The sequence below is a fragment of the Triticum aestivum genome, chromosome 6D (assembly GCF_018294505.1).
Source record: "Triticum aestivum cultivar Chinese Spring chromosome 6D, IWGSC CS RefSeq v2.1, whole genome shotgun sequence".
NCBI classification, from domain to species: Eukaryota; Viridiplantae; Streptophyta; class Magnoliopsida; order Poales; family Poaceae; genus Triticum; species Triticum aestivum.
Window position 1 is genome coordinate 359,956,237 of NC_057811.1, and position 8,923 is coordinate 359,965,159.

Here is an 8,923-nt window from a genome sequence, read left to right on the forward strand (position 1 = left end):
GGTTACGCCGATGCAAGTTTTGACACTGATCCAGATGACTCTAAGTCTCAATCTGGATACATATTGAAAGTGGGAGCAATTAGCTAAAGCAGCTCCGTGCAGAGCATTGTAGACATAGAAATTTGCAAAATACATACGGATCTGTATTTGGCAGACCTGTTGACTAAACTTCTCTCACAAGCAAAACATGATCACACCTTAGTACTCTTTAGGTGTTAATCACATGGCGATGTGAACTAGATTACTAACTCTAGTAAACCCTTTGAGTGTTGGCCACATGGCGATGTGAACTAGATTATTGACTCTAGTGCAAGTGGGAGACTGAAGGAAATATGCCCTAGAGGCAATAATAAAGTTATTATTTATTTCCTTATTTCATGATAAATGTTTATTATTCATGCTAGAATTGTATTAACCGGAAACTTAGTACATGTGTGAATACATAGACAAAACAAAGTGTCCCTAGTATGCCTCTACTTGACTAGCTCGTTTATCAAAGATGGTTATGTTTCCTAACCATAGACATGTGTTGTCATTTGATGAACGGGATCACATCATTAGGAGAATGATGTGATGGACAAGACCCATTCGTTAGGTTAGCATTATGATCGTTACAGTTTCATTGCTACTGCTTTCTTCATGACTTATACATGTTCCTCAGACTATGAGATTATGCAACTCCCGAATACCAGAGGAACACATTGTGTGGTATCAAACGTCACAACGTAACTGGGTGATTATAAAGATGCTCTACAGGTGTCTCCGATGGTGTTTGTTGTGTTGGCATAGATCGAGATTAGTATTTTTGTCACTCCGATTGTCGGAGAGGTATCTCTGGGCCCTCTCGGTAATGCACATCACTATAAGCCTTGCAAGCAATGTGACTAATGAGTTAGTTGCGGGATGATGTATTACGGAACGAGTAAAGAGACTTGCCGGTAACGAGATTGAACTAGGTATTGAGATACCGACGATCGAATCTCGGGCAAGTAACATACCGATGATAAAGGGAACAAGGTATGTTATTATGCGGTTTGACCGATAAAGATCTTCGTAGAATATGTAGGAGCCAATATGAGCATCCAGGTTCCGCTATTGGTTATTGACCGCAGACGTGTCTCGGTCATGTCTACATAGTTCTCGAACTCGTAGGGTCCGCACGCTTAACATTCGTTGACGATTTGTATTATGATTTTATGTGTTTTGATGTACCTAAGGTAGTTCGGAGTCTGGGATGAGACCGGGTACATGATAAGGAGTCTCGAAATGGTCGAGACGTAAAGATCGATATATTGGACGACTATATTCGGATATTGGAAAGGTTCCGAGTGGTTCGGGTATTTTTTGGAGTACCGGAGAGTTACGGGAATTCGTATTGGGCCTTACGGAAAGGAGAGAAAGGCCTCAAAGGGTGGCCGCACCCCTCCCCATGGACTGGTCCGAATTGGACAAGGGAGGGGGGGCACCCCCTTCCTTCCTTCTCCTTCTCCCTTCCCTTTTTCCTATTCCATGTGGGAGGAGGAATCCTACTATAGGACTAGGGAGTCCTAGTAGGACTCCACACTTGGGCACGCCCTGTGAGGGCCGACCTCCTCCTCCCTCCATCCTTTATATACGTGGCCAAGGGGTACCCCATAGACACACAAGTTGATCATTGATCTCTCTTAGCCGTGTGCGGTGCCCCCCTCCACCATAATCCACCTCGGTCATATCGTAGCGGTGCTTAGGCGAAGCCCTGCGTCGGTAGCTTCATCGACACCGTCACCACGCCGTCATGCTGACGAAGCTCTTCCCTGAAGCTCTACTGGATCGTGAGAGCGCGGGACGTCACCGAGCTGAACGTGTGCTGAACGCGGAGGTGCCGTATGTTCGGTACTGAGGATCGGTCAATCGTGAAGATGTACGACTACATCAACCGCGTTGTCATAACGCTTCTGCTTACGGTCCATGAGGGTACGTAGACGACACTCTCCCCTCTCATTTCTATGCATCACCATGATCTTGCGTGTGCATAGGAAAATTTTAAAATTACTACGTTCCCCAACAAATCATTATGTTGTCTTCCTTGTCCAACATCAACAATTTTGGCATATAATATTTTGATGGGGGCTCACAATCACAAAAGATTTCCAAGATAGTGTATTTGCATGTGGAAGTTCTCTTCCTTCTACTAATCATTCATGAATTGCTTGTATGACCAGTATTGTGATTGTCAAGCCTCAAAAGATTTCACTTTCTAAACCCAATGTGAAGCTACCACTAGGCATGATATGAACATATAATTTCAACTTCATGATATTCAGTTCATTCACAATTTACTCATAGGATATAAGTGAAGCACAAGAGTAAATGACAAACTACTAGAAAAAGATATAAGTGAAGATCAAACGAGTAGTTTATGTAAATGGGTAGCCATTTGAGGACTCTCTTTTATTTGAAACTTTTAGATATAAGTATTTTATTAAAATAGCAAGCAAAACAAAATAAAAAATGACATCCCAAGAATAGCACACATCATGTGAAGAAGCAAAAACTTAGGCTCAACCGATACTAACCGATAATTGTTGAAGAAGAAAGGTGGGATGCCTACCAGGGCATCCCCAAGCTTAGATGCTTGAGACTTCTTAGAATATTAACTTGGGATGCCTTGGGCATCCCCAAGCTTGAGTTTTGTGTCTCCTTAATTCCTCTCATTTCACGGTTTCCTTAAATCTCAAAAGCTTTATCCACACAAAACTCAGTAAGAACTCATGAGATAAGTTAGTATAAACCAATGCAAAAACCTTATCATTCTCTACTGTAGCAAATCACAAAAATTATTATTCAACATTGCATACTAAATGCCTCTGCATATTTAATACTCCTATCCTCAAATAGAATAATTAAACAAGCAAACATATGCAAACAATGCAAATATAACAGCAATCTGCCAAAACAGTCCAGTCTGTAAAGAATGCAAGATTCATCATACTTATTCAACTTAAAAAATTCTTAAAATTTAACACACTGTAGAAAATATATCAGAGCTTGTTGTGCAAAAAGTTTCAACTTTTTATCACATTCTGACTTTTCTCGGGAATTTTTGCAACAGTGATAAACTTTTTGTTTTGAAATAGCAACTCATATACTTGCAAAATAAGCATGGTAAAGGCTATCCTTAACATTTTTATTGAAAATAAAGATGCAAAACATTATTATAAATAACAGCAAGCAAATCCTAACAAAACAAAATGACACTCCAAGCAAAACACATATCATGTGACGAAAAAAAATGTAGCTCCAAATGAGGTTACCGATAATGTTGGAGACGAAAGAGGGGATGCCTTCCGGGGCATCCCCAAGCTTAGTTGCTTGGATCTTCCTTGAATATTACCTTGGGGTGCCTTGGGCATCCCCAAGCATAGGGTCTTGTCACTCCTTATTCTCCTCACATCGACATCTCACCCAAAACTTGAAAACTTCAATCACACAAAACTTAACGGAACTTCGTGAGATAGGTTAGTATGATAAAGAGCAAACCATTTCACTTTGGTATTGTCAAAGACAAGATTCATAATTGTTTCCACACAATGCCTACTGTAGCATATCATTTCCACAATTTATATTGAGCAATATAAGCCATAGAAACTAGAAAACAAGCAAACTATGCATTGAAAACAAAATGTGTCAAAAACAGAACAGTCTGTAGTAATTTGTACTCCAACCATACTTCTGCTACTCCAAAAATTCTGAAATATTAGGAAAACGTAGGGAATTTGTATATCTATCACCTGTAAAACATTCAGATCAAAAGCACGTTCCAATGAATTTTCAAAATTCCCGGACTGAGTGCAAACGTTTCTGTTTTTGCACAGATTCAAGTCAACTATCATCCACACTATCCCAAAGGCTTTTACTTGGCACTTTATTGAAACAAAATAAACAAAACATGATTACTACAGTAGCATAATCATGTGAACACATAAAAACAGTAGGGGTAAATGTTGGGTTGTCTCCCAACAAGCGCTTTTCCTTAATGCCTTTTAGCTAGGCATGATGATTTCAATGATGCTCGCATAAAAGATAAGTATTGAAACATAAAGAGAGCATCATGAAGCATACGACTAGCACATTTAAGTCTAACCCACTTCCTATGCATATGGATTTTGTGAGCAAACAATTTATGGGAACAAGAATCAACTAGCATAGGAAGGCAAAACAAGTGCAACTTCAAAACTTTCAACATAAAGAGAGGAAACTTGATATTATTGCAATTTATATAAGCATATGTTCCTCCCTCATAATAATTTTCAGTGGCATCAAGAATGAATTCAACAATATAACTATCACATAAAGCATTCTTTTCATGATCCACAAGCATAGAAAATTTATTACTCTCCACATAAGCAAATCTCTTCTCATTCATAGTAGTGGGAGCAAATTCAACAAAATAACTATCATGTGATTGAAAATTAAAATCATGATGACAAGTTTCATGGTTATCATTATTCAATATAACATACATGTCATCACCATAATCATCATAGATAGCAACCTTTTTCTCAAAGTCAATTGAAGGCTCATCCAAAATGGTGGATCCATCATTAAATGAAGTCATGACCTCTCCGAATCCACTTTCATCATTATAATCATCATAAATAGAAGGCATGCTACCATTATAACAAATTTACACATCAAATCTTAGGGGACTAAAAATATCATCTTCATCAAACATAGCATCCGCAAGCTTATGGCTTTGCATATCATTAGCATCATGGATATTCAAAGAATTCATACTAACAACATTGTAATCATGCTCATCATTTATGCCAAACATTCTATTGAATTCTTCTTCTATCAATTGAGCACAATTTTCCTTTCCATCATCTTCACAAAAGACATTATAAAGATGAACAATATGATGCAACCTCAATTCCATTTTTTACTTTTCTTTTTATAAACCAAACTAGTGATAAAACAAGAAACTAAAAAATTCAATTGCAAGATCTAAAGATATACCTTCACGCACTCACCTCCCCGGCAATGGCGCCAGAAAAGAGCTTGATGTCTACTACGCAACTTTATTCTTGTAGACTCGTGTTGGGCCTCCAAGCGCAGAGTTTGTAGGACAGTAGCAATTTTCCCTCAAGTGGATGACCTAAGGTTTATCAATCCGTGGGAGGTGTAGGATGAAGATGGTCTCTCTCGAACAACCCTGCAACCAAGTACAAGAAATCTCTTGTGTCCCCAACACACCGAATACAATGGAAAATTGTATAGGTGCACTAGTTCGGCGAAGAGATGGTGATAGAAGTGTAATATTGATGGTAGAAATATATTTTTATAATCTTAATAAATAAAAACAGCAAGGTAGCAAATAGTAAACGGGCACAAAAAGGGTATTGCAATGCTTAGAAACAAGGCCTAGGGTCCGTAGTTTCGCTAGTGCAATCTCTCAACAATGCTAATATAATTGGATCACATAACCATCTCTCAACGTGCAACGAAGAATCACTCCAAGGTTCTTATCTAGCGGAGAACATAAGAATAAATTATTTGTAGGGTACGAAACCACCTCAAAGCTATTCTTTCCGTTTGATCTATTCAAGAGTTCGTACTAAAATAACACAAAGCTATTCTTTTCGTTCGTCTATCCTAGAGTTCGTACTAAAATAACACCAAAGCAAATTCATGTTCATAATACTCAATCCAACACAAAGAACTTGAAAGAGTGCCCCAAGATTTCTACCGGAGAAACAAAACAAGAACGTGCATCAACCCCTATGCATAGATTATCCCAATGTCACCTCGGGAATCCGCGAGTTGAGTGCCAAAACATATATCAAGTGAATCAATACAATACCCCATTGTCACCACGAGTATTCAATTGCAAGACATATATCAAGTGCTCTCAAATCCATAAAAGTATTCAATCCGATAAAACAAAATCTCAAAGGGAAAACTCAATTCATCACGAGATAGAGAGGGGAAAACACCATATGATCCGACTATATTAACAAAGCCCGCGATACATCAAGATCGTGACATCTCAAGAACACGAGAGAAAGAGAGAGATTAAACACATAGCTACTGGTATCAACCCTCAGCCCCGAGGCTGGACTACTCTCTCCTCATCGTGGTGGCCCCCGGGATGATGAAGATGGCCACCGATGATGATCTCCCCCTCCGGTAGGGTACCGGAACAGGGTATAGATTGGTTTCTCGTGGCTATAGAGCCTTGCGGCGGAGGAACTTCTGATCCAGGGCTACCCCGAGGGTTATTGGAATATATGAGAATTTATAGGGCGAAGAGGGGGTGCGGGAGGCCACCGAGGTGGGCACAACCCACCTGGGCGCGCCCTGGTGGGTTGTGCCCCCCTCGGGGCACCCCCAGGTGCTTCCCTTGTCCACTGGTGGTCTTCTGGTCCATAAGAAATCCAAAAAAAGTTTCGCGGTGTTTGGACTCCGTTTGATATTGATTTCCTGCGATGTAAAAACAAGCAAAAAAACAATAACTGGCCCTGGGTACTGGGTCAATAGGTTAGTCCCAAAAAATGATATAAAGTTGCTATAAAATGATTGTAAAACATCCAAGAATGATAATATATTAGCATGAATACTTCATAAATTATAGATACGTTGGAGACGTACCAAGCAACAAGCCAGAAGACCCCTTCAGGAGCTCCAGGAGATCGTGCTTAGAGTGTCGTATAGCACTATACGTTTTCGAACTTTTTGGTAACTTGTTGCGAAAGGGGAGAAAGTGTATAGATCATAGGCTTCGGGAGAGAGTGCCTCTTGTTTTTTGTTGGTTTCTTTGCCTTGCTACTCTTGCTACCTTTGGTCGTTTGGTTGTTTGATCCCTATGCTATATTTGTGTTATGCTCGTGAGGTACTTATGTGATTGTGTGTTTGATCATATGATGCTCATTGTGTGCTTGCATGGTTATATCTATGTTATGTTTGTGTATGATCAATCACTTGTATCCTTGGTGATGAGTGCATGTTATTTAACTCTTATCATTTTGAGCGCTCCACCAGGATGTATGTGACATGGAAGAGTGACTCATGATCCTAATCGATTGTGCTTTTTCATTCGAAAGCAAATTTTAAATAATGCACCAATTTAGGTGGAGCTCTTGCTTATCACATACTTCTCAAAGCGACAATGTATTTCATTCATATTATCATTTCTCGAAGCTTTGATCTATATGTTGTCATCAATTACCAAAAATGGGGAGGTTGAAAGTGCAACTAATCCCTGGGTGGTTTTGGTAATTCATAACAACATATAGCTCATTGAACTAATATCCATTCAAGTATAATGTTTCAGAAAGTTCAATGAATGGCATGGCATGGACTAGAGACGTGGACCCCTCAAAATGCTAAGGAACATGTTGGCAAAAGCTCAAGAATCTTCATTTCTATTTTAGTGATCCAATATCACATTGAGTCCATAGGAAAGCCAATACTATTAAAAGAGGATGAGGTGTTGCTTAATGGTCTACTTGCTCAAAATGCTTAGTGATATTGCTCAAACGCCCTCAACCACTTTCTCATTTCCAAATATGTCCAAAATACAAAGTCAAACTCGGCCCCACCGAAATCTTCTATCCGGCGCCACTGAGTTAATTTATCATAGCCACTGCCAGAAACCCTAGACATTTCGGTCACACCGAGATGACCCTGCAAACTCTCTGTTTCCCTTTGTAACATTTAGGTTTCACCGAAATGAGCAATCGGTCCCACCGAGTTTGCCTGACATCCTCTCTCTTGCCTTATTACTTCACTTTGGTCTAACCGAGTTGATGCAATCGGTGCCACCGAGTTGGTGTTTGCCCTAAGCCCTAGCACATTAGTCCCACCGAGTTGTTCCACTCGGTCCCACCGAGATTCCTAAATCAGTCTCACCGAGTTCTCCTATTCGGTCTGACCGAGTTGGGTCAAATGTGTGTAATGGTTCGATTTTGTGTGGAGGCTATATATACCCCTCCACCCCCTTCTCCATTAGAGAGAGAGATCCATCAGAACGTGCCTACACTTCCTGCTTACATATTTTGAGAGAGAACCACCTACTCATGTGTTGAGACCAAGATATACCAATCCTACCACAAGAATCTTGATCTCTAGCCTTCCCCAAGTTGCTTTCCACTCAAATCATCTTTCCACCATATCCAAATCTGTGAGAAAGAGTTGAGTGTTGGGGAAACTATCACTTGAAGCACAAGAGCAAGGAGTTCATCATCAACACAACATCTATTACCTTTTGAAGAGTGGTGTCTCCTAGATTGGTTAGGTGTCGCTTGGGAGCCTCTGACAAGATTGTGGAGAACCAAGAAGTTTGTAAGGGCAAGGAGATCGCCTACTTCGTGAAGATCTACCCGAGTGAGGCAAGTCCTTCGTGGGCGATGGCCATGGTGGGATAGACAAGGTTGCTTCTTCGTGGACCCTTCATGGGTGGAGCCCTCCGTGGACTCGCGCAACCGTTACCCTTTGTGGGTTGAAGTCTCCATCAACGTGGATGTACGATAGCACCACCTATCGGAACCACGCAAAAAATCTCCGTGTCATCATTGCGTTTGCACTCTCCAAACCCTTCCCTTTACCTTTATATGCAATGTTTTACTTTCCGCTGCTACACTCTTAGAATTGCATGTGTAGGTTGATTGCTTGACTTGTGCTAAGTTGCTAAAATCTGCCCACAACTAAAATTGGGAAAAGGTTAGATTTTTATTTGGTCAAGTAGTCTAATCACCCCCCTCTATACCTACTCTCGATCCTACAGTATCATACTTTTAATACATCATCAACCCGGTAAGGATCGTCCTCCTTCTTTGACCTTGACGAGAACCACAGTGAACTCCAAGCAGATGATCATACAGTTGTTATACCATACTATTAATCCATCATCAACTAGGTAAGGACCTGTTGGGGAGCGTTGCAT